The following is a 26944-nucleotide window of genomic DNA, read 5'->3' as shown; positions in this document are numbered from 1 at the left end:
TCAAATGGTAAGTGAAAATGAAGTTTTATTGGATGTTGACAAATTTTCCTTCAGGAAATTTGTACCAAATTTTCACCAGCAATATATGAGAATCTATGTTCATGGATAGTCTCACCAACAGAAGGAGCATTTGTCTACTTTTTCTATAATCTGATAGATGAGAAACTGTATCTCAGTGTAGTTTATTTTGTATTTCTCTATGAGTGCACTTGAACACCTTCCCAATAGGCTCAGGGGCCACTGTCACATCATTTTGTGAACTATCCATGACTTTTGCTAATTTTTAATTAAGTTTTCCCCTTACTTAAAAGCTTCTTTGTATAATAGGGATTAAAGCCTTTGGTTATGATTTATAACAAATGTTTTCTCCTGGCATGTAAGTAGTCTTTTGATTATTTGTTTCTCTCTCTGTGTGTGTGTGTGTGTGTGTGTGTGTGTGTGTTGCTATATGTGGTCAGCAGAATAAGGCCTCTAAGGATGTCCATGTCCTAATTCCCAGAATCTGTAAATATATTACCTTACATGGCAAAAGATACTTTGCTGTTATGATTAAATTAAGTGCCCTCGGATGGAGAGTGTGTTCCTGGATTATTCAGGTGGGCCCTCCAAAACTAAGAATCATTCTTGGCTATAGTGAGAGGGAAATACAGTTGGGAAAAAGGATCATACAGCTGCAACACTGCTGGCTTTGCAGATGGAGGAAAGGGCTGTGAGCCAAGGAATGGGGACAGCATCTAAGAGGCTAGAACAGTCAAGGAAACAGATTCTCCTCTAGAGCCCCTGGAAAGCAATGCAGCCCTCCCTATACCTTGATTTGAAACCAGTGAGACCACTTGGAATTCTCCCAAAAACTATGAGGTAGGAACAGCGTTCTATTAAGCCACTGCACTTATGGTAATTTGTTATAGCAGCCATTAAAAAGCCTCCAAATATAACATGCTATCTAAAAATTTGTAGATAGTCAAATTTATTGATCTTTTACTGTATCTGCTGTTTGAATCATTGTTAGGTAAGCATTTCTTTCACTCAGGTTGTAGAATAGTTACTTGTTTGGCTTTGTTTTATGCTTAGATTCTGAATCTATTTAGAGTTCAGGCTCTGTGTGATTTGAAGAGCGAATTCAGCTTTTGTTTTGGTCAAATGGCCAATCAACTGCTCAACATTCTTCATTTAAAAAGCCCATTTTTGGGAACCCTGGGTGGCGCAGCAGTTTAGCCTCCTGCCTTTGGCCCAGGGCGCGATCCCTCCAGGATCGAATCCCACGTGGGGCTCCCAGTGCCTGGAGCCTGCTTCTCCCTCTGCCTGTGTCTCTGTCTCTGTCTCTCTGTCTCTCTCTCTCTGTGTGACTATCATAAATAAATAAAAATTAAAAAAGAAAAAAAAAGCCCATTGTTTACCTAGTGATTTGAAATACTATCTTTATTATATCATGTATTTCTACATGTTCTCATGGTTGTTCCTGGATGTTGTCATCTGTTCTTGCCATGTTTGTCCATGCACCAGCATCACACTGTTATTACAGAAGGTTTATATCCATGGTAAACAATTTTCCTATTATAGCTTTTCTTAGTGGTGATTCTTACAAGACTTTTTCATAAGAACTTCAGTAGGAACTTGTCCAGCTCCAAAAAAAAAAAAAAAACCTTGTTGGTATTTTTATTGGAATTGTGTTAATTTTATAAAGTCTCTTGAGAGAAGTGACATTTTTTAGTATTGGGTCATTGTATCATAGATGGAAGGCAACCTTCTATATTTTCAAGTCTACTTTTGTGATTTTGAGGAGTTTTAAAGCTTTCCTTATACAGATTTTATACATTTCTTCTTATGATTTTCCCTAAATGTTTTTATCTTTTTTGTTGGTAATGCAAATGAAGCTTTTTATATCAGTATACCCCTCTAATAGGTTACTATTAGTATATAAGATGGTGATTGATTTATGTGTATTAGTTTTACTGATTTATTGTTTGAATTAATTTTATTATTGATTCACATTATTTTTTTAGACATACTACTGTCATCTAAAAATATAGTTTTTATTTGTTCTTTTCTAATTCTTAGCTTCTATTTGATTTATCTTGCATTGACTACACTACCATGTTGAATAGTAGTGGGGAGAGTGGGCATCCTTGCCTTGTTCATGATTTTACTAGAAATGCCTTAAGTATTTCTCTACTAAGTGAGATACTGGTGTTCAGACAAAGGGTGCACGTGTGTTATCATGTTAAGAAAATATACGTCAGTTCCTATCTTTCTGAGTTTTTATCAGGGAGGGTATTAAATTTTGTCTTTTAAAATATCTGTGCAGAGACTCATGCAGTTATTCTCAATAGATTTAGCAATGTGGTATATTATACTTATATTTAATATTGACTATTGACTATTAACTATTTAAAATGTAAGTGGCCTTTGGTCACAGTATATTTATTTTACTGTAGTATTGCAACGTCTTCTATTTATTTAGCATGTTTGCATCTATATATAGTGACATTGGTCTATAATTCTTTTCAACTGTCTTTAATCAGGTTAAATTGTTTTCTTAGTTCTGGCTGCTATAACAAAATAGCATAAACCTGGTGGTTTATCAACAACAGCAATCCACAAAATTCTGGAGGCTGAAATTCTGCAAGCAGGATGCCAGTGTGGTTGAGTTCTGGTGAAGGGGTGCCCTTCTGGATTGCAGATCAATGATTTCTTATGTCCTCAGCCTTCTGGTACCCTCACATGGTGGAGAGCTGAGGGAGGAAGCAAGGTTTCTCATGACTCTTATGAGAGTACTAATTCCATTAATGAGGGCTCACCCTTCTGACCTCATCTAATCCTGACCACCTCCCAAAGGGCCCACCTCCTAATACCATTGTATCTAGAGGGAGGCTTTCCACATATGAATTTGTTGTGAATAAAAACATTCAGTCCATAGTAACTTTAATGATATACTTGCTTAAAGAAAATAATTAGAATGTTTTCCTTCCTTTTTCATGTCCTGGAAAAAAAAAAAAGGAACATTGGAATGGGCTAATCTTAAATTTGTTAGAATTCTCAAGTGAAATGATAGGGGCCTGCAGTTTTTGGTTGGGATGCTATATTAATTGCTTTCTTTATTCTTTTAGAAAAGTTGATCTGATTAAGTTCTCTATCCTAAATAGAACCAGTTTTGGCGAATGTCTTTTCCAATGAATTACTCCATTTTATCTATATTTTCAAATTTAGTTCCGTAGAGATGACGTCTAGAAAGTGGCCTCTTAATTTTTTTTTTTTTTTCCTATTTCAATGGCAATTTCCTATTGCCATTTCGTATCTTGTATATTTGTGCTTTCTTTCCCCTTTCACGTTTTTGGATCAAATTATGTAGCGGTCCATTTAAAAGAAACAAGCTGGATTTTGATTTCTTAACTAGGTTTATTGCTTTGCTGTTCTCTACTTCAGTACATTTTGCTCTTTCCCTTGTCTCCTTCCTGTACTTTCCTTGATTAATTTTCCTTTTTTGGCCTTTGAGCGGAGAATTTACTTTATTTATATCCTTAAATTTTACTATTCAGTGTTCTAATAATTTTTCTGTGACCACCACTTTAAACACATCCAGTTGTTTTATCATTATTTTTAAGAAAAGTTTAAAGTTCATTTTGGGTACTCTCATTTGAGAGTTGCTCGAAATACTAGTTTTCCAAGTCACAAGGCAGTTGGGGGAGAGCTTTTTTCATGTTTTAATTTTGGTCATAGTCTATGGGTTTATTGTACGGTTATCAGTGCATTTTTTATTATAGATCTACTTTAGGAACCTACTGATATTTAATTTGAGACCTAACATATAATGAGTTCTTGTATGTTTCAAGTGTGCATATGTCTGTGTGTGAGACTTTCCCTGAGCAAGTATATAGATAGGAAGCTGTGTATATAGGTGTATGCTCTGTGTCTTACAGCATGAGTAACTTGAACCTCACTCTCTAAAGCAAGGCTATTCTGATCTGCAATATGGAAGAGTCGTTTTTCCACACATCCTCACCGACACATGATGTAAACAATGATTATTTTTTTGCTATTATGATAGGCACGATGTACTATCTTACTGTTTTTTAAAGTTATATTTCCATGGTAATGAGATTTAGCACTTTAATATATATTTTTTTGCCATTTATTATATTCTTCTGTGAACTGCCTATTCATATACTTTCCCTTTTTAAAACAAGTTTCCTACTCATTGGTAGTTCCTTATAAATTTGGGATAGTGATTCTTATTAGGATATAGTGTTTCAAAAAAGATTACTCTAAACTGTGCCTTGACTTTTCTTTTTCTTTATTGTTAATTCTCCCCACCACCTCCAGAGATTCGATAATTCAATGTAGTAAAATTATTCATTTTTTACTTTGCATCCTGAAATAATATAAAAGTCTTCTACAAAGCATTCCTAAAAATGTTTTATAGATTTGCTTCTCATATTCAGGAGGGTTTTGTTTTTTTTTCAGACTTTAGTTTTTAAATAGCAGATTTAAGTTTACAATGAAACTGAGAGGACTGTATGGAGATTTCCTATACTTCCTCTGTACCCACACATGTATAACTTCCCCCATTATCAACATCACTCCCTAGAATAGTATATTTTTATACCAATAAATGGTATATTTTTATACCATATATATATATGACCCTATATTGACATGCCATGATAGTTTATTAGGTTCACTCTTGGTGGTATTCATTCTGTGGGTTCAGATAAATGTATAACGGCATATCCATCATTATGATATGCAGGGTATTTCCATTGCCATCAAAATCTTCCTGTTCATCTCTTTGCTTATTCATCTTTCCTGTTCACCTTTGCTTCTAGGAACTACTGATTTTTGTTTGTTTGTTTGTTTTTTATTGTATCTATAGTTCTGGCTTTTTCAGAATGTCATATGATTAGTCAAACAGTATATAGACTTCTCAGATTGACCTCTTCCACTTGGTAATATACACTTAAGGTAACTCTGTCTATTCGTGGCTTGATGGTTCTTTTTTTTTTAGTACTGTATAGTATTCCATTGTCTGGATATACCATAATTTATTTATCCATTCACCTACATCTTGGTTGCTTCCAAGTTTTGGCAATTATGGATAAAGATGCTATAAACACCCACGTGTAGGCTTTTATGTGGACATAAGTTTTCAACTCTTTTGGGTAAATACCGAGGAACAGAACTTCTAGATCAGATGGTATAAGCATGTTTGCTTTTGTGAATACTTTGTGAGAGTTCCAACTTGAGAGTTCCTGTTGCTCCACATCCTCACCACCAGGGGGTGTTGTCACTGGATTTTGACCATGTTAACAGGCATATAAAGGTATCTCATTGTTTTAATTTGCATTCCCTTGATAACATGATGTAGAACATCTTTTCAAATGCTTATTTGCTATCTGTATATCTTCTCTGGTGAAGTATCTGTTTAGGTTTTTGGCCCGTTTTTAATTAGATATTTTCTTATTGCTGAGTTTTAAGGGTTCTTTGTATATTTTAGGTAAGTCTTCTATCAGATGTACCTTTCACAAATATTTTCTCTCAATCTGTGGCTTGTATTATCATATTTTTTCATATTATATTTCACTGAGAGAAGTTTTTAATTTTAATGAAATCCACCTTATCAATTATTTCTTAGATGAATTATATCTTTGGTGTTGTATCTAAAATGTATCACTGTACCTAAGGTCGTTTAGGTTTCCCCCTGCATTATCATCTAAGAGTTGAATAGTTTTATGCTTTAAATTTAAGTCTGTGATCCATTTTGTGTTAATTTTTGTGAAAGGTGTAAAGTCTATTTCTAGATTGATTGATTGGTTGTATGTGAATGTCCTGTTATCCTGTAGTACCATTTGTTGAAGACATATCTTTGCCCTATTGTATTGCCTTTGCTCTTGCCAAAAATAAGTTGACTGTGGGGTATCTGAGTGGCTCACTGGGTTAATCATTTGTCTTTGGCTCAGGTTATAATCCCAGGGTTCTGGGATGGAGCCCTGCACTGGGCTCCCTGCTCAGCGGGGAGCCTGCTTCTCCCTCTCTGTCTGCCTGCCACTACCCCTGCTTGTGCTTTCTCTCTGTCAAGGAAAAAAAAAAGGAAAAAGAAAAGAAAATTCACTGTATTTATTTGGGTCTGTTTCTGATCTCTCCATTCTGCCCCACTGATCTGTCTGTCCTTTTTTTTTCTTTTTCTTTTTTTTTTTAATTAATTCATGAGGGACACAGAAAGAGAGAGAGGCAGAGACACAGGCAGAGGGAGAAGTAGGCTCCATGCAGGGAGCCCAACGTGGGACTCGATCCGGGGTCTCCAGGGTCACACCCTGGGCCGAAGGCTGCACCAAACCCCTGGGCCACCGGGGCTGCCCACATTTAGTTTTTAATCTGAATTTATTCTTTTGTTAATTATTTTGTCTGAGAGTTCTAATTTTGTCTTTTTTATTCAGATAGAAAATAGACTGGATGCCATTGTTTCAATAGTCAATCCTTTCCCCTCTAACTAATGGTGCCATTTGTCTTGCATCTCAATCCGGTATATGTGGGTCTGTTTCCTTGGCTCTCTTTGTATTCATTGGTGTATATAGCTCACTCTTGTTTACATCTAAAAAGTACATTGCCTGACCCCTTTTTTATTATTTATTTATTTATTTATTTTTTTAATTTTTATTTATTTATGATAGTCACACAGAGAGAGAGAGAGGCAGAGACACACTTTTTAGATGTTAGTGCAGTCACTCTTCTTAAAGATTAGTTTTTTTGGCCTTCTTTTTTATAAGAATTTCATGACCAGCCAGTAAAGTTCAGTGTATAAAGCTGCTGGGATTTTGATTAATAATGTTTCACATTTTAAGATTAAGTCAGCAGATTGAGTCTTTCCATCCGCCACTATATATTTTCCTAATTGCTTAGCTCTTCTTTTATGTCTTTTGACAAAGTATTCACTATAAAGATTTGTCACATCTTTGGGTTTATTTTTTAAATATTTTATTTATTTATTCATGAGAGACATAGGGAGAGAGAGAGAGAGGCAGAACACAGGAAAAGGGAAAAGCAGGCTTTCCGCAAGGAGCCCGATGCAGGACTCGATTCTGGATCCCAGGATCACACCCTGAGCCAAAGACAGACGCTCAACCACTGAGCCACCCAGGTGTCCCTCTTTGGGTTTATTCTTGCATACCTTCTATATTTTACTATTTTAAATGAGATCTTCTAAAAATGTTACATTTTTAATAATTTAGCACTTTTCTTAGGATACTACTTATTTTAATTCTTTTATCAAGTAAACATGCTACTATCTTCAAATATCTGATGATTTGTCTCTAGTTTCTCTTCAATTTTCTATGGAGATAATATTGACTATAAGTAATGATAGTTTTGTTCATTACTTTCTCATTCTTATACCTTTTGTTTCTTTATGTCACTGTTCTAAGACCTAGAAAATGTTGAACAGAAGTGGTGATGGGGCATTATTGCTAGAACAAAAACTTAAAGGATATGTTCTTAAATTTCACTATTTAGGACTATGCATTCTTTTTTTTCTTTTTTCTTTTTTTTAGGACCATGTATTCTATAGATTTTTTGGTAGACACTCTTTATCAACTTAAGAGTTCCCTTCTACTCCTAGTCTGTGAAAGGTTTTTTTAAGAGTAAATGTTGAAGATTACTAAAATTTTCAGCAACTATTGAAATATTTCTTTTTTTAATCTAAAAAATATATAAATATATATATTTGGAAATTAATAGATTTTTCTAGGGGCAAATCACTTTTGCATTACAGGATAAACCTTATTGTCATACTATATTATTAATACCATTATCATGGCTATTATTTTTATATTTATAGATTCTGTTTTATTTGGGATTTTTGAGAAATCTGTTAATTTTTTTTTCCTATATGACTTGTGTTTACTTTTAGTATCAAGGTCATTCTAGATAACTTGTAAAAGTCTTTCCTCCTCTCTCTTTTCTCCCCCTTCTTTCTTTCTCCTCCTCCTCCCTGCTTTTTCTACTTCTTAGAACTCTTTCTGTAAGATAGGGAGATTAGATTTTTTTTTAAAAGACTTTATTTATTTATTTATTCATGAAAAACACAGAGAGAGAGGCAGAGACTTAGGCAGAAGGAGAAGCAGACTCTCTACAGGGAGCCCGATGTGGGACTCAATCCCAGGACCTCGGGATCATAACCTGAGCCAAAGGCAGACTCTCAATCACCAGGCCACTGGGTGCCCTGGGATATTAGAGTTTTTATATTATTTTCAAGTTCTGTAAAAATTGCATTTAAAAAAGCTGGGGGTCCAATTTAACAATAAAAAGACAACCCATTTTGGAAATGGGCCTAGGAATTGGAAAGACATTTCTCCAGAAATTATGTACGAATGACCAACAAGTAGATGAAAAGATACAGAATAATATTAGCCATTAGGAAAATGCAAATCAAATCACAAAAGGATACCACTTGATACTACTAAGATGGCTATAATCAATAATAAATAATAATGCTGAAGAAATTGTGGAGAAATTGGAACCTTCATATATAACTGATAGGAATTAAATGGTATAGCTGCTTTGGAACACAGCAGTTCCTCAAAATGATAAACATAGTTATCATAGGACCCAGAAATTCTATTCCTCCATATATACACAGGAGAAATGAAAACATATGTCCACACAAAAGTTGGCATATGAAGGTTTTTAGCAGCATTATTTACAATAGTCACAGAGTGGAAACAATTGGAAAGCGCATTAACTGGTGAATGGATAAATACAATGTGGTATATACCTGTGATGAAATATTATTTGGCAATAAAAAGGAATGGAATACAGATAAATACTACAACATGGACAAATCTTAAAAATATTATGCTGAGTGAAAGAAGCCAAACACAAACGGTCATATATTGTATGATGTATTTATAGAAAATGTCCAGAATAGGCAAATTTGTTGGAGATAGAAATGAGGGTATTGGTTACCTCTGGGTGGAGAATGAGGAGTGAGTTTCTTTTTGGAGTTAATAGGTACAATGGGTTTCTTTTTGGAGTGACAAACATCTAAACATAAGTGATAGTGATGGATGTACAACTCGCATGTGCCATAAATAAATGAGTTGTGCACTTCAAATGGGTGAATTTTATTTGTAAAGAGGTTTAAAAATTTGGGGCCTATTGGTTATACATGAGCAATTTTTCTTTTCAACTATGGAGGTGATCTATGAAATTGTTAAAGATTCTGTTGATTTTTTTTAAGATTTTATTTATTTATTCATGAGAAACACAGAGTGAGAGAGAGGCAGACATAGGCAGAGGGAGAAGCAGGCTCCATGCAGGAAGCTTGATCTGGGACTCGATCCCAGGACTCTGGGATCACGCCCTGAGCCAAAGGCAGATGCTCAAGTGTTGAGCCACCCAGGCATCCCAAAGATTCTGTTGATTCTTGAGTGAGTTTATTAAACACTCTTTTATTTTAGGACATTGCCCATTTTACCTGCGTTTTCAAATTTATTGCCATAAAGTTACTCATACTGAAGTACTTCTATTATTTTAGATCTCTGTTGTATTCTCAGTTGTGTAGCCCTTTTTATTCCTAAGCTTACGGACTTATGTTGCCTCTTGTTTTCATTGGCCTAAGCAAATATTCTTATATTGATCCCATACTAATGCTTTGTGTTCTGTTTTATTAGACTTTGATTTTACCTTTATTATTTCCTCTATTACACTTATTGTTATTCTTTTTCTATCCTTTTTGGTTAGATGCTTTGCAAATTCATTTTCCATTTTTTTTCATTTCTAGAATGTGCACTAAAACTTTTAATTTCTCACTATGTAATGCGTTAGCTCCTTCCATAGTAGAAGTTTTGACACACAGTAATTTTAAGAAACCAAATTCTATTTTTTCAAGTTTCTTTATATTTATTGACCCATTTATTGATCCTCTTATAATTTTTATTAATATGTTTTTATTTAAGTTCGATTTTTCCAACATATAACACCCAGTGCTCATCCTGTCAAGTGTCCTCCTCAGTGCCCATCACCCAGTCACCCCATCCCTCTGCCCACCTCCCCCTCCACTACCCCTTGTTCATTTCCCAGTGTTAGGAATCTCTCATGTTTTGTCACCCTCTCTGATATTTCCCACTCATTTTCTCTCCTTTCCCCTATAATCCCTTTCAGTATTTTTTATATTCCCCGTATGAGTGAAACCATATAATGATTGTCCTTCTCCGATTGACTTCCTTCACTCAGCAAAATACCCTCCAGTTCCATCCATGTCACTATGATCCTTTTATAATTATTAGAAGTTTGTAGTTTTTCACCTTTTATTTAAAAGATTCAAATCTATAGAAAAATGAAAAGTCCAGGGGAGTAAAACACTCATCTATCCATAAGTTAGCATCAAAACATTTTCATTTCATGTGTATTTTTTCCAAAGTGAGTGGCAGATACCATGATACTTCAATCCTAGATAGTTTAGCATGTGTCTTTTAAAAATAAAGACCACTTCTTTTATAAGCATAATATTGTGTTTACCCTTAGCAAAATTAATTAAAATTCTCTAAAACCAGCCTTACATCTGTCTAGTTGTTCCCAAAACATCTTTTATAGTTGTTCATTTTGGAGAAAGACCCTACCCCATGACTTTCACTTAGTTATGTTATGTCCTATCTTGTTTCACCTATTTTAGTCTATTTTCTTCCATTCACAGACATTGACTTTTTGAAGATGTACAGAGCATCCTTCATCCTGTATTTGCCTCATTGTTTTCTTGTGGTGCCATTTATCTAATTCTTTAGATTGTGTATTTCTTATAAGCTGGAAATGATGTCAAAAGGCTTGCCTAGATTCAGGTTAAACATGTTTGTTTTTCCAATAAAAACTTCATAAGTGATGCTATGCCCTTCTTGTATAGCATTATGTAAGGATGAACATGTCAGCTGATCTCTCTCTCATAAAATATAACTTAGTATTTAGCCAGCATTATAAGTGATATCTGTTAACATATGAATATTCAGTTTCCCACCTCTCTTCTGCCATCTTTCAGCACCTATTGATGATTATTTGGATCAGTTATTTCACTGGGGATTACAGAGTAATATTTCTGAGGTCAGCTTCCTCTTCTCAAATGGGAAAGCACTATAATTCCCTTACCAAAACAGCAACATAAACAGAACAAAACACATACACGCACATTAAATTCTTTATTCTTTTAAAAATTTTTTATTAAGGTATGTATAATTTACATTAAATAAAATTCACCATTTTTAAGTGTTTCATTTGATGAGTTTGACAAACAGTTTTGTAACTATTACCTCAAACATGATATAGCATATTTCCCAGATACCAGATACTTGCCTTAAGCCTCTTTCTAGTTGATCCCATCTCCATCCCCAGCCCCAGGTAACAACTGATCTGATTTTTGTCTCTCGAATGTTTTAGAATCAAATGGAATCAAATTGACACCAGTCATAAAGTACGATATTCTTTCAGTCTGCATAATGCCATGAATAGAATCATGCATGCTGTTACCTTTATAAACACAGTTGACCCTTGAATGATGTATTTAGGTTGCTTCCATATCTTGGCTGTTGTAAATAAGGCTGCAATAAACATAGGAGTACATATCTCTTTCCCTTTGTGATTTTAATTTGCTCTTCTCCAGTGACTAATGATGATGAGCAACTTTTGTACAATTATTTGACACTTTTATATCTTTTTTGATAAAGAATATATTGAATCTTTTGCTCATTTAAGTGGGTTGTTACTGTAAGACTACTTATAGAAGTGTATTTTTTAACTTATGTATGTATGTGAGTTATTTTTTTGTTAATAATTTTATCAAACAAGGTTGGAGAAAGTATTTCATATGAGACTTGTAGGCTAGAAGTCTTTATCTATTGATATTGGTTAATAAATAGGAAGCCCATAATGTTTCCCAGGTCTTTTCCTCTTAAAAATGTGTTCTACATCAATATTTCTTGATTTAAAGAACAGAAGACCCCTCCTAAATCATCCATGGCCATAATTTGAGAAATACTTTGCAGCATAAGGCATTAAATCCTTTCATCGATTCATTACATAATTCAGCATACACTGAGTATCTTTCATGCACCTGATCATTGTGTTGGTGCTGGACAACTTGGGTGTTGTATTGTAAACAGACAGTAGACAATTAAGTTATCTGATAACCTCGATAAACTCTCTCATAGCTTTCCTTTGTTTTTCTTTGGGTTTTCTACAGAACCAATCATATCAGAGACCGTAACTAACAGATGACTCCCTCCTTACTGAAATATCTTCTTTACTGGGTTTGTGTGTGAGCCCATTCTCCTGGTTTGGCTTCTCCCTCATTAGCTGCCCCCTCAGGGTGGTCTCTTTTGCTAGTTGCTCTTTATCTTCTTGCCTTTTTAAAGTTTGAATGACTAATGATTTAGTCCTCAAATGTCTTCTCTTTTTTAACTGTCCTGACAGCCTTAATGATCTACTCGATGTGATGGATTTAATTTAACCATCTATATTTTATACAGCTCCCAAATTCACATCTCCAATCACGACTTGTGCCCTGAACAGAATCTTTGAATGTTTATTCAGCTGCCTATTCAATAATTCCTTTTGGTTGGTAAAAACCAAAAATAACAGTAACAGCCACCAATACAAACTTCACTAACACCAAGTCTACCACCACAAACATTTATATGGCCCTCACCAAAAGCCAGGAACTATTCTAAGAGCTTTGCATAGTTTATATTGAAAGTTTAATTTCATAGGTTTCCCAATTCTAATGCATCCAAAACTGAAGCCTTGATTCTTCCACCAAATTTGTTCTACCCGTAGTCTTCCCTGTTTCAATTAATAGTAACGCCATTGCTTTTGTTGCTAAGGCCAAAGACTTTGAGTTCCTTTTCACTTTTTTTGTTTTTTCCTAACCCCTGTGCCAAGCAGGTATTGCCGGGTCTCAAATTACAACAATCCCAAATTGCCACCAATTCTCATTATACTTCTTGCTGTGGTCCTGCCCAAGTCATCATCTCTCACCCTATTCTTACAATAGCCTAATAATAGATTTTTCCATGGCTTCCCTGCTTCCCCACCTATAATCCATAATAGGGTGGACAGATTAGTCCATTAAACAAAAGTCAGATCATGAAACTTCTCTCCTCCAAACCCTCCAGGTTCCTGGCCTTCCATATCCTCTAGGTTAAAAACTAGTCCTAGTCCTTAAATTGGCCCATTAGGTCCTACCCAATGATCTGTCCTTTCAGACTACTTCCATGAACACTCTGCCCTCACTCTTCCATCCCTACCACCCCATTGCTGTTTCTAGACCTCACTGGGCACAATCCTAAGGGCCACTACACCAGCATCTCGTCTCAGACACCTGCACGGCTTACCTGATCCCTCACCTCCTTTAACCACACTTACATTCTCAGTCAGACCCTCACTGAGCCCTCTGTTTAAACTTGAATACCACTCAGGCTTCCTTGATTTATTTTTCTCCATAGCATTGATTATAACAGAGAATATAATTTCCTTGTGTATACTTTTCTAGTATCTTTCTTCCTCTCCAGAATGTAAGTTCCATAAGGTCAAAAAAAATTTTTTTTCACTCATATATTCTTTTTTTTTTTTTTTAATGATAGTCACAGAGAGAGAGAGAGAGGCAGAGATACAGGCAGAGGAAGAAGCAGGCTCCATGCACCGGAAGCCCGATGTGGGATTCGATCCCGGGTCTCCAGGATCCCGCTCTGGGCCAAAGGCAGGCGCCAAACCGCTGCGCCACCCAGGGATCCCTCACTCATATATTCTCATGCTAACACACTGTGAACACTTAGTAATTGAAAGAACTAGATATGTTTTGAAGTAAGAGCCGAGGACTTGATGAATTGGAAGTGGCACCATCAATTAAGCCTATCACTTGGCCCTGATGCAACTGAAACTTATTGAATAAAGAGCATAGCAGGGCACAGGATGGTGCCTGCAGCCCAGGGTCTGACTCTCAGTTTAGCTCTTTTCTCCCTGGTAAACACCAGTTTCCTGGACTCTGTTCCTTAGATCAGTCTCCAGCATGATAGTCCATTCTGGTGGAGACGATCCCTTCTGCAATCCTTATTTCGTGGCACCATGTTGATGAATCTTTGAATTGAAAGTTTTCATATTAATAAACACATTAAACAGATTGACAATGAAGAACCTTAGACTTTTAAATATTGATAAGAATGCCTTAAAAACCTGATCCGTAGTTGCCCTTGACTTAGATTATTTACTTACTGGGAAAAGTAACACTCGAACCTCATTTTCGCTCAACCTATCAAGTCACGGTGATGTATGGGATTTTGATCCTGACCTGTAAATCAAAATTTCAAACCATCAGCATTCACCAAATGCCCATGGTTGCATGTGCTATCGTAAGCACCACTGGGCTATAAAATAAGTAGCAGACACAGTGTCTGCCTAGATAAATGGGTGCTTACTGTGGCTTGCCCACATTTCTCAACTACAGCATAATGAGAAAGAGCGATTTGAGCACTAATTTCAAAGTCTGTTCAATCTTCACAGTAAACATATTTTTGCCTGGCTCCTACACTTACCTGAATAAATGGCTTCAAACTTTTCCCTTCAACTTCTGAACCGGTGATTTGTTTATCCAATGAATTATTTCCCCCAACAAATAACTGTCATTCAGGGTAACTGAACATTTTCCAGCGCTTGAGAAGAATGCACGAAACCAGACCTAATCTCATTGGTTGGATTCTTGATTCTTGAAGGCTTGTTTCTGTATATCTAGGACCACTGTGAGTTTTATTTATTTATTTATTTTTTTAAAACTTTTGCCCTAATCCTTGTAAGGCTGTAACCATTAGCATGGTGTGTGGTGATACTGAAATGGCTTTTTAAACCAGTCCAAAGTATACTATTGGACAGAGCACCTTACTTGATCTGCAGAAGAAACCGTTTTAATTGGGAGAGAATGCCACTCTTAAAAGTCACCATTTTCTGTTAATATAGGTCATCTTTAAAAAGCATGTAATCGAGAAAATAGGAAAATCGTGAAGACTCTTTAAGCTCTGACTGGGGCTAAAGTGAGCCCCGCATTTTGTCTTCGGAAGCAACTGCTCCTTTCACCTCCCGGAGGCCAGCAGGGCCCAGCGGGCGGGTTCGCCTTCCCCGGAGCCTTATTCCCAAATGTCCTTGGGAGTCAACTTCTGGCTCCAGACGAACGGCTGTGAGTTCCAGCTCCTACCTGCCAATTAGGACGGTCTGGGTGTCTGTGCCAGTGTCGGGTCATCCTGATGGTAAGATTACAGGACCTGTTTGTTTCGTTCATTAGCAGAAATTCGTTCCGCGGGGGCCCCGCGCCCGGCGGTCTAGGGGGGGGCGGGGGGCGGGGGGCGGGGGTGGGGGGGCCGGGCTGTCCGGGGGGATTGATTCTTCTTCCTGGGAACCGGGAAAGGAAAACACTCCGTCGCCCTTGGGACCCCCATTTCCCTCTTCGGTTCCTCTTGTTTGGGACGGACAATGGCAGCCCCTAGGCCCGTCCCCGGCGCCCCCTCCTCCCCTCCGCTCCCCGCGCCTCGCCCCTCGCCCCCCGGCCTCCCCAGCTCGGGCTCCGGGCGGAGATTTGTCAGAACCGTTGGGTCGAGACTGATGCTGATCGCGGCAGATGGGCCGGCGCTGACAGCCCGCGCCTAAGCGGCTTCCGACGGGGTGCGGCGGGGGGGCGCGGGGGGCGCGGGGGCGCCGGGGCCGAGGGGGGCGCGGGAGGAGCGCGCGGGAGGAGCGCAGTGCGCAGCCCCGCGGGCGCTCGGGCCGCCTCGGGAGCGCCTCCGCCTCCGCCTCCGCCTCCGCCTCCGCCGCCGGGACCAAGGTGGGCGGCGAGCCGGGCGCCTCCGGGAACCCGGGAGACGGCGGGTTGCGGGCGGCGGCGGAGACCGCGGGCGGGGCGGGGCGGGGCGGGGGCGCGGGGAGCACAACAAAGCGCCGGGGCGCGGGGGTCGCGCTGTCCCGGCCGCCGCCGCCGCCGCCTCTGCCTCTGCGCGCCCCGGACCTGCCAAGTTCGCCAACTCCGGGCTCCGCGGCCGGCGCCGGGCCGCCCCGCGAGGGACCCTGCCCCGGGGACGCTCGCCCCCGCCCCGCCCCGCCCCGCCCCGCTGCAAAATGCTCCGGCGCAGGCCAGGTAAGGAGACGCCCCTCCCCGTCCGTCCCGGCCCCGAGGTCTCCTCGCTCGGCCCCCGCTCCCCGGCCCCTGCCCCTGCCCGCCGTCCTCCTCCTCCCACCCTCGCGGAGCCCAGCAGGGGGCGAGTCCCGGGACGCGGCGCGCGGTGGTGCCGCCGGCGCTCGGACCCCGCCACCTGGGGCCGGGGGGGGGGGGGGGGCTGTGCCTCCTCCCGGCCGCGGCTCGCGCGGGGTCCGAGCCCCCCAGCACGCGCCAGCAAGCGCCTGTCCACCTGTGGGGCCTCGCTTTTGTGCCGGAGTGCAAACGAAAACACTCGCACGTGCACGCGGCGTTCCACGCTGGCATTCTCCGGAGACTCCTGAAGGGCGCGGGGCGGGGGGCTTAGGAGCCCGAGCCCCCCCCCGAGCCCCCCGCGCCGCCTCTGCGGCGGGGCCGGGACTCCCGGGCTCAGGCGCCAGCAGCGGAGCGAGCACCTCCGCGCGGGGACGCGGGGCTGTCGGACTCGGCCGGGGCAGCGCTGAGCCCCCGGCACCCCCGAACGTGCCATCCGCAGAGGCCGGTGCGCGCTCGCTCCCTGGCCCGGCCCCGGCCCCCTCGCCGGTCGGCGCCGCTCGCCGGGAGCCCCGAGTGTGTGCCCCGTTGCTACGGGCAACTGCCGGCGCCTGAAGCGCAGCCCCGAAAGCAGCTTAATGCTGATTGATGGGCAGAAATACGATATTTTCTGAGCTTGGCGGCCCGGGTGCAGGGACCCTGCCCCCGCTGGAGCCTGCGGACCTCCCGGGTGGCGCCTTCCTCCTGCCCCCGTCCAGGCCCCGCCCCGCCCCGCCCCGCCCCACCTTCTAGGGTTAAATTAGGTGCCAGCGTTTGCCCTCGTGAGTAACCGGCGGCTGCCCCAGAGTTTCCCCTCTTCTTTTCAAGGCCTGTGTTGAGTTGGATGAATGAGGCCCCCAGTTCTGGGCACTACCATCTTCCTTTCTCCTTTCATCCTCCGCCTCTTCCCACACCCTTTCCTACACAGAGGTACTTAAAATAGATCAACCCTTTAATGACCACAGCTATTAGGGTAAATGCTCTTAGAAGCATTTTCCTAAAAATAATCCATTTCCCATCCATAGCTCTTCTTCCCCTACTTCTCTCCTCCCATTCCACACCTCTTCCTTCCTTGCCACAGAGAGTTTGGTCACTTCTATCCCTTGAAAGAGACAGCCCGAAAATAAGCCCATTGCTGGGATAACCTTTGAGGCCTTTGTGGGTTTTTTTTTTTGTTTTGTTTTGTTTTTCGTTTTAAGCCCCTCATACTCATTACCCTAGCCTTTTTCCAGGGCAGCAGCCTCCTTCTGTCAGCCACCCTGAACTAAAATTCCTACAACTAATGGAAATACCTGTCCAATCTGCACCCCTGCCGCTCCTCCCCAGTACTGACAGCAAAGGGCCAGGTTTCATTATCAAAGAATTTATCCTTAGAAGAACTTTTGCTGCACTATTTCTTTTCAGCACTGCAGTATTTTTGGCAAAGTATTTTCATGACCTGAATTGTCATGCCTAGCTTCCTTTTGCCTATGGACATGAATTTGGATAAGCGTGTGGTGTTTTAAAGTCATTCATTTATTAATGCAAACAAAACTTTCTTGAGAGGCTTTCCCCTTTTTGGGCACCAAGGTAGGCTCTGGGTGGGGAATGGAGCAAAGACAAGACCCAAATGCCTATTAGCATTTGAAAGCCCACATTACAACTGGATTGTGGTTATTGCTATTATGGTTAATATTATAACAGCACACTACATTTGAACAGGACTTTACAGTTTACAAAAGGCTTTCATAGGCTTTATCTCCTTTAATCCTGGCAGCAGGAATTTTAAATAGCAGTGATTCCACCTAAAGGCCCAGTAATGCTCACCAATCCTGCTTAACTAAAAAGAAAAAGAATCTTGCAAATCATCACAACAGCTGATGGAGCTTTAAAACACAGAATAAACAATTCAGAAGAAGCTTATGAAGCTTAGTTATTGGAATGTAGCTTAGGGAAGCTAAGTGCAATGCATGGAACACGCACATTCCCGGGAAAGCATCCTGGGAAGAAACTCCATCCGGGGACCCTGGTGCCTCAGTGAACCACTGGCTGCTGGAGGTGGTGACTTTCCAGGCTTCTGGACTGTTGCCTTATCCTAGGATCTAAAAGGGGATGAAAGTGTAAGCACAAAGTTGCTGGGAGACTAGCAAATTAAGCAAAATGAGTAGGCAGTGATGTTACTTTCTTTAGCTACAAGGCATTCTTGAGATATCCGCAAGTTTCTAGTATATATTTACTTTAGAAATGAAGCAATTTTCTGTACTTAGAGCCTAAAAAACGAGTTTGTGTGCCTTGAGCGAGCCATATGAAGACAATTAAGGTTTTGGTCATTTTTACTCATTATTTTGAAAATGGAGTGGGGGATGGTATCTCAGGTGGGTAAGTGGCAGTTTCGCTTTTTTATCATTTATAGGGAGAAGGTGCAGAAGGCTTTCATGTAGATGGGCTCGTTTTCCCATCTCCTTCAACACGGAGAGAAGGCTTTTCTCACTTCTCAGCTGTGAATATCATTCGTGACTTTTCTCCAAAAACGATTTCTGGGATGCCTGCTGCTAGTTGAAAAATTTGGTAGGCATTTCAGACACCATGCTAATACGCTTGCTTATCACTTTGAAATATTTTATTCAAAATTTCGTCAGCAAGGTAGTAGGTCATCGAGAACTTATTATGGCCAGGGGCTGGCTGTGGGTACAACTAGATTACCCGAGAAGGTAATCACAGGGCAAGGTCTGTTACAGGGAAAGGACGGAGATGCCCAGAGAAGCTTTTTTATTGTTTAGTGCTATGTGGTTTTGTGGGAACTTTTAAATGTGTAGGTTTTGTGGGTGGTTTTTTTGTTTGTTTGTTTGCCGGAGAATTTGTTCATGAAAGCCCATTACTCTGTGTTTAGCGTTGCCACATATTATTTTCGTTCTTAGAGATTTTAGCCTCTTAGGTTAGAGTTTCGCTTACAACTTGTATGTCAATAAAAAACACATAATAAATACACACGTGTTTGGGAAGTTAGATTGACCTAGTTGGTCTTCCTCTGAGAGACTTCATCAGCTTCAAGATCCCTGAGGTTTTCAAATGAATGAAATCGAAAGGGAGGTAGTGGATTCCAAGCTCAGGCACACTCCTGTGATTTTCCTATTTTAATGTGAGCAACATGAGAGGAGCAGAGAGCTGTGGGCACCGTGGTGATGATGGTTAGTGTCCGCCTCGTTCAGGGCTGTCCGTCTTCCCCATGACTCTCTAACCTGAGGCCCTGTCATTCATTTACTCAATTCATTCATTCAATAAATATTTGCTGAGGAGCACTTATAGAGAGAATGGGCTCTGTGCTCCAAGCCTCCTAGCTTTTTTTTCTGCAGAACTGTGCATTTCCTGCTTAGCCAATAGGCATCTTCCTTTCAAATATCTGATAGTTTTGTCCTTCGGAGTTCCTGTAAGGTGTAGTTTAAAGGCAACAGAATGTGGGTGGCTGAGAGGCTTTCTTGAGGCAGTGAAGTGCTTTTGAGGGCTGTTGCCTCTGCCTGGGATTGCTTCCTGGGTATTATACCTTTCCACCTAAGTAAGCTCTGTTTGCACATGCCCCCTTCTGCTTTGACTACAGGTTGTAATGAATTAAGTAAACAGCCCTGCAAATTTGTTGCTCTTCTCAGAGCATAGCTGTTTGACATTATTTGACATGAACGTAAGCCCCAAAGTGCGTTAACCAAGTTGCCGTAACTAGATTCTCAGATACTGTGGCAGGTGGGAGGGTTGAAGAAACAGGAGGGAAACTAGACGGGTCACAGCGCTTACTGCTGTAGGTAAGTCTGCGGCTTCTAAATGGATTGTGAACTCAGTGTTCCTAAAACTGTGTGTTTCAGTGCAGGTGGTCAAGACTTCAGACATGAGAGTCTTACAGACCTGGGGTCACATTCTCGTATTAATTACTATGGATGTGATCTGGGCCAAGATTATAATCTCTCTAATGGACCTCCGTTTCCTTACCTATAAAACTGGAATATAATTATATGCATTTGTAAGTTATTAAGAGTAAAATCTAACATGTATCAAGGACTTAGACCGTACCTAATGCACAAAAGGTTAGCGTATGCTATCTGCTATGTTCTTTTAATCTTATTTTCATATCAGTTGGGGCCTAGTTGAACTGTCTTGTCCACATTCAGCTCCTCTCTGAACTATCTCCCAGAACCCCACAGAGAACAACCATTATAGGGAAGTTATAGTTAAAAGCAATTGCAGCTACTTTCAGAAAGAGTGTATGCCTTGTAAAAGTGTGATGACCGAGGATATCTATTTTCTCTTTGAGGTGCAAATAATTTAGTCCATATGGTAAGCCTAGAAAGTTTCAGTTAACATTAAATCATCGAGTGCCTGGGAACAGTCCTAGGCTGGGTTACATGGGATGCAAAGATGAAAACCACAGTCTGGCTCTCTACTTTCAAGTTCGAAGAGGAGAGGGGTCGATATGATAAATAATAATAACAGTATAATAATAAGAATCATAATAAAGATACCTGTCACTTATTAAGCCCTGATCAGTATCAGACAGATTCTTTATTAAAGGAAGCAGTCTTGCTATCTTTGACACAGATGTTATTTTCTCCATTATAGAGATAATATTAGAAGAAACTTAAGTGCCAGAGCGGTGTCATTAACCAAGTATTACGGGTTGCAAAGGGGAGAATTATCCTTACCAGATAAGCCTACGTCAGGTGGTTTTTGCTGGTGCTTTGAATTGTTTAGAAATGTTGGATGTGATTCATTTAATAACTACATTATCCAGGGTCCTATTTGGGTTCATCAGTCTCTTGGTCCTCTTACACTCTGTTCAAAGCATTGTAGAAATGAGAGAAAGAAAAGACTGGGCTGTGTTAATCAGCCAGCAAGGAATTTATCCCCTTCTTTTTCTCAGTTCTTTGTTCATTTTCATTGCAAAGGCCTCCAGGGAAATATCTTACTTCTCTTGGAAGATTATTCCTTAATCTGAAGACCACATTATCATCAATACTTTTATTGTTTTTTTTAATGGCATGAGATTTAGGCTACCAAAATGTTCTCTAATTTAATTTACGCCAGCTTTTATACTCACTTGTGTGTATGTGCTAAATGGGAAATGTGGCATTGTAAAATAACAATTAGGTCAGCCTACTGGTACCGTCAACAAACAGCATGCAACACATATTTCACCTGATAGAGATCATTTTGACTTCTCCCAAATTGTTCCTCTTTTGTTTTCACTTGTAATCACTTCTTGTTTTTTTTTTTTTTTATTATCTAAATGTGTTAAAATTCTAATACTGTAGTACCATTCTCACACCTTCTCCCCAGTGACAAATGTCCAAACTCAGCTGTCACTCTCCATTTTTTTTTTTTTTCCTATTGAGACTGTATAAAATGGACTATCTTCTCAGATTGCTAGAGTGGTGCTTTCATCTCAGGAACCGTAAATTTGCCTGAATTGCTGTAATGTGAAAGGGGAATCACATAGGCTATCTAAATATTTTGTTGTGCATATAAATTTAAGCTTTCAGAATGATATTTTTAAGGGAGACATGCATGTTTAACTCAAGAAGGTGTAGATTAATCTTTACAGCTCACTATCCACTATGTTCCAACTTAAAGGAATTATGGCACCCAAAAATTTCAGTCAAATGTATTTGTATGCATGGTCAGAAGGGCTCATTTCCTACCTGACTTCATTGTCTTGTCCATTAAGTGACTCAGCAGACAGTTATTAAGTGTCCAACATGTTGGACATAGAGTGACCATGACCAGGGCTCCTTATTCTAATGCTGAACATGTAGCAACAGAAAGTTATTAGTCTTCCAAAGAAACAAATAAATAAGCAAAAGAAACATGCAACTTTGATATGACATTGCTCTGCACACTTCCTGCTTCTTACAGCTTTTAGATAGTATCTCAGGCTGTGTCTCGTCCTTGTTGTGGTATACACTTTTAAAGTGTGCTTCATTTCACCAAGACTTTTAGAAGGTAGAAGCCTTTGTCCCTCTGTACCTCATAGTTTGTTCTGATTTTCCCTGAGATATAACCAGTTGTCTTTTTTGCTCAGTGCTCAATGCCTAGTAGTTGTTCAATAAATATGTGTGGAATAGAGGGCAGGAAGAAAAGAAAGAAGGAAGGAAACTTAGGAATTTACTGTACTGGGAATTAGAAAAGTATCTGATTTGGGATGGGATGCTTTCTTCTCCTGAAAATCATCATGTCTACCTAAGACCAGATTAGGGAAGATATCTTCTTTTCCACTGGACAGTCCCTTTTAGGGCTTGGTATACATAGCATTGGTCAATGGTTCCAGCACTGGTGATGATTTTGTAGAGGCTTTAAAATCCTGAGGCTGCTTTGTCGACATCCCTCACCCACTCTGCTAAATGTCAGTTACTCTGAGAGTTTCATTCTGTCTTGACATGGTCTCTCCTTCTTCCTCTTTCTATACTGACACGTTTGGAGAAATCCACCTTATTTTCACTAAAAGATATTTATTAAACACTTGCACTGCACAAGATCTTGTTCCAGGTTTTATGGATTCATAGCAAGTCATCATAAAATGAAGGTAGTTATAAGTCAGTCATAAATTAGTTATAAGATACAAATGCCCACAAGGGGCTTGTGATCTAGGTGGAGTATGACATACCCTATAAAGTACCAAAAACAGCAGTATGGAGCCGGTAAAACAAAAGAAGCAAATCAGCATAACAGGAGGTTGGAAGAGGAAGTGATGAGTGAGGGCCAGTGCCTTTGGAATAGGCCTCCTGGGGGGAAGGAGAATGTGAGTTGATCCCAGTGGGAATTGGGCATGAGGAAAGAGGGAGAAAGAATGAGCTAGTCACTGGACAGCTTGCACTTAGACTCTCAGGCAGGAACTTGGAGCAGCCCTGGAAGACAAGTGGGAGCAGTGCATGCACGCTAAGTGATGTCAACTTTATTCTCTGGGCTAACATTTCTCAAAGCATATCTGCCTGGGACAGTAGTTCTGCTGAATGTAGGTATGTAAGTTGAAACACAGCCCTATGGTTGGAAGTAGGAAAAGCTGAGAAAAAATCTTAAAATGTTTTTCTCAGTATGCCTGGGTGGCTCAGTGGTTGAGCATTTGCCTTTGGATCAGGGCATGATCCCAGGTCTGGGGATCTAGTTCCGCATCGGGCTCCCTGTGAGGAGCTCCGCTTCCCCCTCTGCCTATGTCTCTGCCTCTCTCTGTGTGTCTCTCATGAATAAATAAAATAAAATAAAATAAAATAAATAATAAAAAATTAAAATGGTTTTCTTGCCTGTGGCAGTTCTTAGAGACTCTAGTATGCTAATCTGCACTAGTAATCTATAGATGTTTCCCCAAATATTTTTAATATCTGAATTCATTTGTAATAGAGCATTTTGGGAGGGCAGCTATCTGTAGAACTTACTTTGGAAATGCTTTTGGAGGCCACTGATAATCTGGAGTCACAGGCTTTATGGGTGAAATGCTAGGAAAATGACCCTGAAAAAGGTGCATAGTGGGATCTAAGGGGAGAGCACAGGGCTATTAGGAGACTGTCTAGCAGGACAGAAGCCTGGGTTAAGGGGTGGTGGCATGAGAATGGGAGGGAAGGAGTAGATTTCATGGATTATTAGAGTGTGAGAACCCTCACTCTTTTTTGAATGGCCAGAAGAAGCAGAGTTGCTAAGATGGGAGAATCAAGAATGGCTCCAAACATGATTCTTTTGCAATTAGGAGCCACATGTAAGCAAAGTCCTTACAGATTTCTGAACTTCTGTATCTTTTACTTGATGCTCAATAGCAATGAGGTACTCCAAACATATTCTAACCTGATGGGACAGTAGCATCTTTGTGGGCATACACCTTTTGTCAGAGGGATGCTTTATAGTCCAAATATTTTCTCAAAATATGGTTAAAGCATCTCCCTGCTTTTTTAAGCCTTATATCCAGGGAAATACTGCCAGAAGTGACTCCATGTAGTCATTACGTCTCCCTGCATTGGAAGTGGCTTTTGTATACCAAGGGCTGTTTGCAATACAGAGAAGAGACTGCACCCCGCTCTTGGGAACTGAATTCACTGTCTGGTTCACAGCTACTTTTGTTGGTTTTCCTCATAGTGGGGAGCTTTATGATAAATGACAGTGGACACTGTACAGAAGTCACGCAGATTTTGTTGTCAGCTCTCTTGAGTTTATTCATCCCTAGAGATGCAAAGATTTCACTGCATAATGTTGAGTCCTATTTGTCTGTTTGGTCTCCAAGGACCAGCCTCTCTTGCTCTGTTCACAATCTTCACATTCTATTTAATCTGTGCAGAGAAGTTACGCTTCTGGCTTTCGGCCGTTCACATAGGAGTGCACAAAATAATTATTTTTATTTTTCTGTGATTATTTTTTGTCTTTGAGAAATATTCTTAACATTCGTTTCCAAAATTGGTGGTAATATGATGCAGCAGTAGAAAGTGAGAAGCTTCACTGCTTTTTCTCTAGAATCGTTTATTGGGATAATTAAATATGATAAGTTTCACAGTTTTCTTATATATTTATGAATATAAATGCATTTAATTATTTAATAACTCATTTATTCCCTATATTTATTTCTCTCCATTCCTACCCATATTATAACCCTGTTCATGTATTTGGAAACTTGCAAATGATTCAAAGTAGTTGTCGTCATTAGGGTGAATATTTCTGAATGTATTTCTCTTTTATTGTTGGAATTCCAACAATAATTGTCTGAAATTATTGTCTGAAATTGCCTGAATCCTTTTGATTCTCTAGCTATATTGTTTATTTACACTTCTTATTGCCTTGAAAACCTGGAGTTGTGTTTCTGTAGGCTTCTGGCTTGATGGATCTCTGCCCATTGATGTCCTATCTGAAGTTAACTTAAGCTGTATAGATATACCAGTGTCATTGAGCACATTGACTGCTTCAGGCTAAAGAAAGTCATGTTGGTGCTTGAATTCTTCATTGGATATCCGCAGTTTATCCCCCCACCCCCTTTTTTTTAAAAAGTGAAGCGTCTCAAAGTTCTGGAAACAAAACAGTATTCATATGAACATTTAGCTTGGAAGGAGGCAAGAAAATACAGATAGTTGAAACCGACAACCTCTGGGGTAACTCTGTAGTGGTGAAGCCTCCGGTTAATTCAGCAACAATTCTTCACATTTTGTAGGAAACTTTTTTCTTTTTTTTTTCTTTTGCAAAAGATCCTCATATTCCGTATTTCATTTTGATCCCACAACAGCCACAAGAATCTAAGAAGACATTTTATTATTTTCATCTTTTATAAAAGGAAACTTTTTTTTTTTTTTTTGTAATCAAATTGCTTGTTCAGTTTCCCACAGCTAATGATTATGTCAGAAGTCGATTTCAAGTTTCCAGACTCCTAGATGAAAGCTATATTTGGGACGCCGGGGTGGCTTAGTGGTTGAGCATCTGCCTTCAGCTCAGGTTGTGATCCTGGGGTCCTGGAATCAAGTTCTGCATCAGGTTCCCCACGGGGAGCCTTCTCCCTCTGCCTATGCCTCTGCCTCTCTCTCTGTCTTTTATGAATAAATAAATAAAATCTTTTCTTTAAAGCTATTTTCACTGTAACACATGGCTTCTGTTTATATTATTTAAAATAAGTGTCTGATAATTAACATTTTTGTTCAACCCAATCCTCTGACTCTTTAATACAAAGTAGTAATTATGTGATATGTTTTGTAAGAAATTTAGCACAGTTATTAAGAAAATGACTTCAGCATTGACAACTGGATTTCAAATCTATCTCTACCTGGCCTTGGATAACTTAGTTAACCTCACTCAACCTCATGTATAAATTGGTGTCCTCATGCCTTCCTCAAACTATAGTAGTGAATATTAATTTAGGTGATGTATGTGGAGGATGAGGAATATAGTGAAGATTCAAATGGTGATAGCTCTCCTCATCCTTCTCATTGTTATTATTATCTATTAGTCTATAATAAATAATACCCAAAGATAGAGTTAAAACAATTACCATTTGTATTCTCTCTCATAGGTCTGTGAGTTAATTTGGCGTAGCTGGGTGTTTTCTCGTGTTGTTGGCTGGAGCTAGAGTTACCTGGGGGGTGGAACGAGATGGCTGACACACATGTCTGGGGGTTTGGTGGGAATGGCTGGAAGTCCAGGCTCCACTGGCTTGCAGATGTGGCTGAGTTGGTCTCATTCCGTGTGATTTTTCCATCTGGTCTCTTTAGAGGGACTTCTTAAATGGTGACTCAGGGCCAAAACAGAACCTTTTAGATTTCCTTAAGGCTAAGTCCTGGAGGTGGCAGGATGTTACTTATGCCATGTTCTATGGGTTATAATGATTCACAAGACCAAGTTATTTTCAGTGAGGCAGGGGATTAAACGAGGACATGAATACCTAGAAGTATGGGTCATTGGTGGGCTGTCTTTAGAGACAGACTATCAGAGTCCTCCTCATCATCTACAAGTTTTAGTGATATCTTCCCCAGACTTTTGCAGTGGGACCATGGATATGAAAACACTAAACTGACCATGAGCAGATTTCTGTCTCTCTCTTTATTTCTCTGGGAATTAATGGAAGGCAGATAGCTTGTTTGCTCTTCTAAAGAACATGCACGAGTCAAGCTTGTCACCATGAGGTACATGTGGTAGAGGAACTGATAGAATGTGTCTGGGAGGGATTTTGTGATAGTACCAAACCACATCTGAATTTGTACTTTTAAGCCACTTCTGCATGTATTT

General features: G+C 40.0%; 1 protein-coding gene and 1 long non-coding RNA gene across 10 annotated transcripts in view; one reads left to right on the top strand and one right to left on the bottom strand.

The window, feature by feature from the left end:
* Positions 1 to 26944, top strand: part of NCKAP5 (NCK associated protein 5) — a 960379-nt gene that overhangs the window by 371170 nt on the left and 562265 nt on the right. The gene's annotated exons all lie outside the window — the stretch shown is intronic.
* Positions 13851 to 15353, bottom strand: LOC112648536 (uncharacterized). Its single transcript, XR_003129109.3, has 3 exons — positions 15218 to 15353; positions 14245 to 14320; positions 13851 to 14109 (listed from the first exon to the last, which is right to left on the bottom strand). It is a non-coding gene; the product is annotated as an uncharacterized LOC112648536 (long non-coding RNA).

The sequence above is a fragment of the Canis lupus genome, chromosome 19 (genome assembly GCF_003254725.2).
Source record: "Canis lupus dingo isolate Sandy chromosome 19, ASM325472v2, whole genome shotgun sequence".
Classification (NCBI taxonomy): domain Eukaryota; kingdom Metazoa; phylum Chordata; class Mammalia; order Carnivora; family Canidae; genus Canis; species Canis lupus.
Note: the sequence above shows the minus strand (reverse complement) of the source record. Positions and strands in the feature narration are given on the sequence as shown.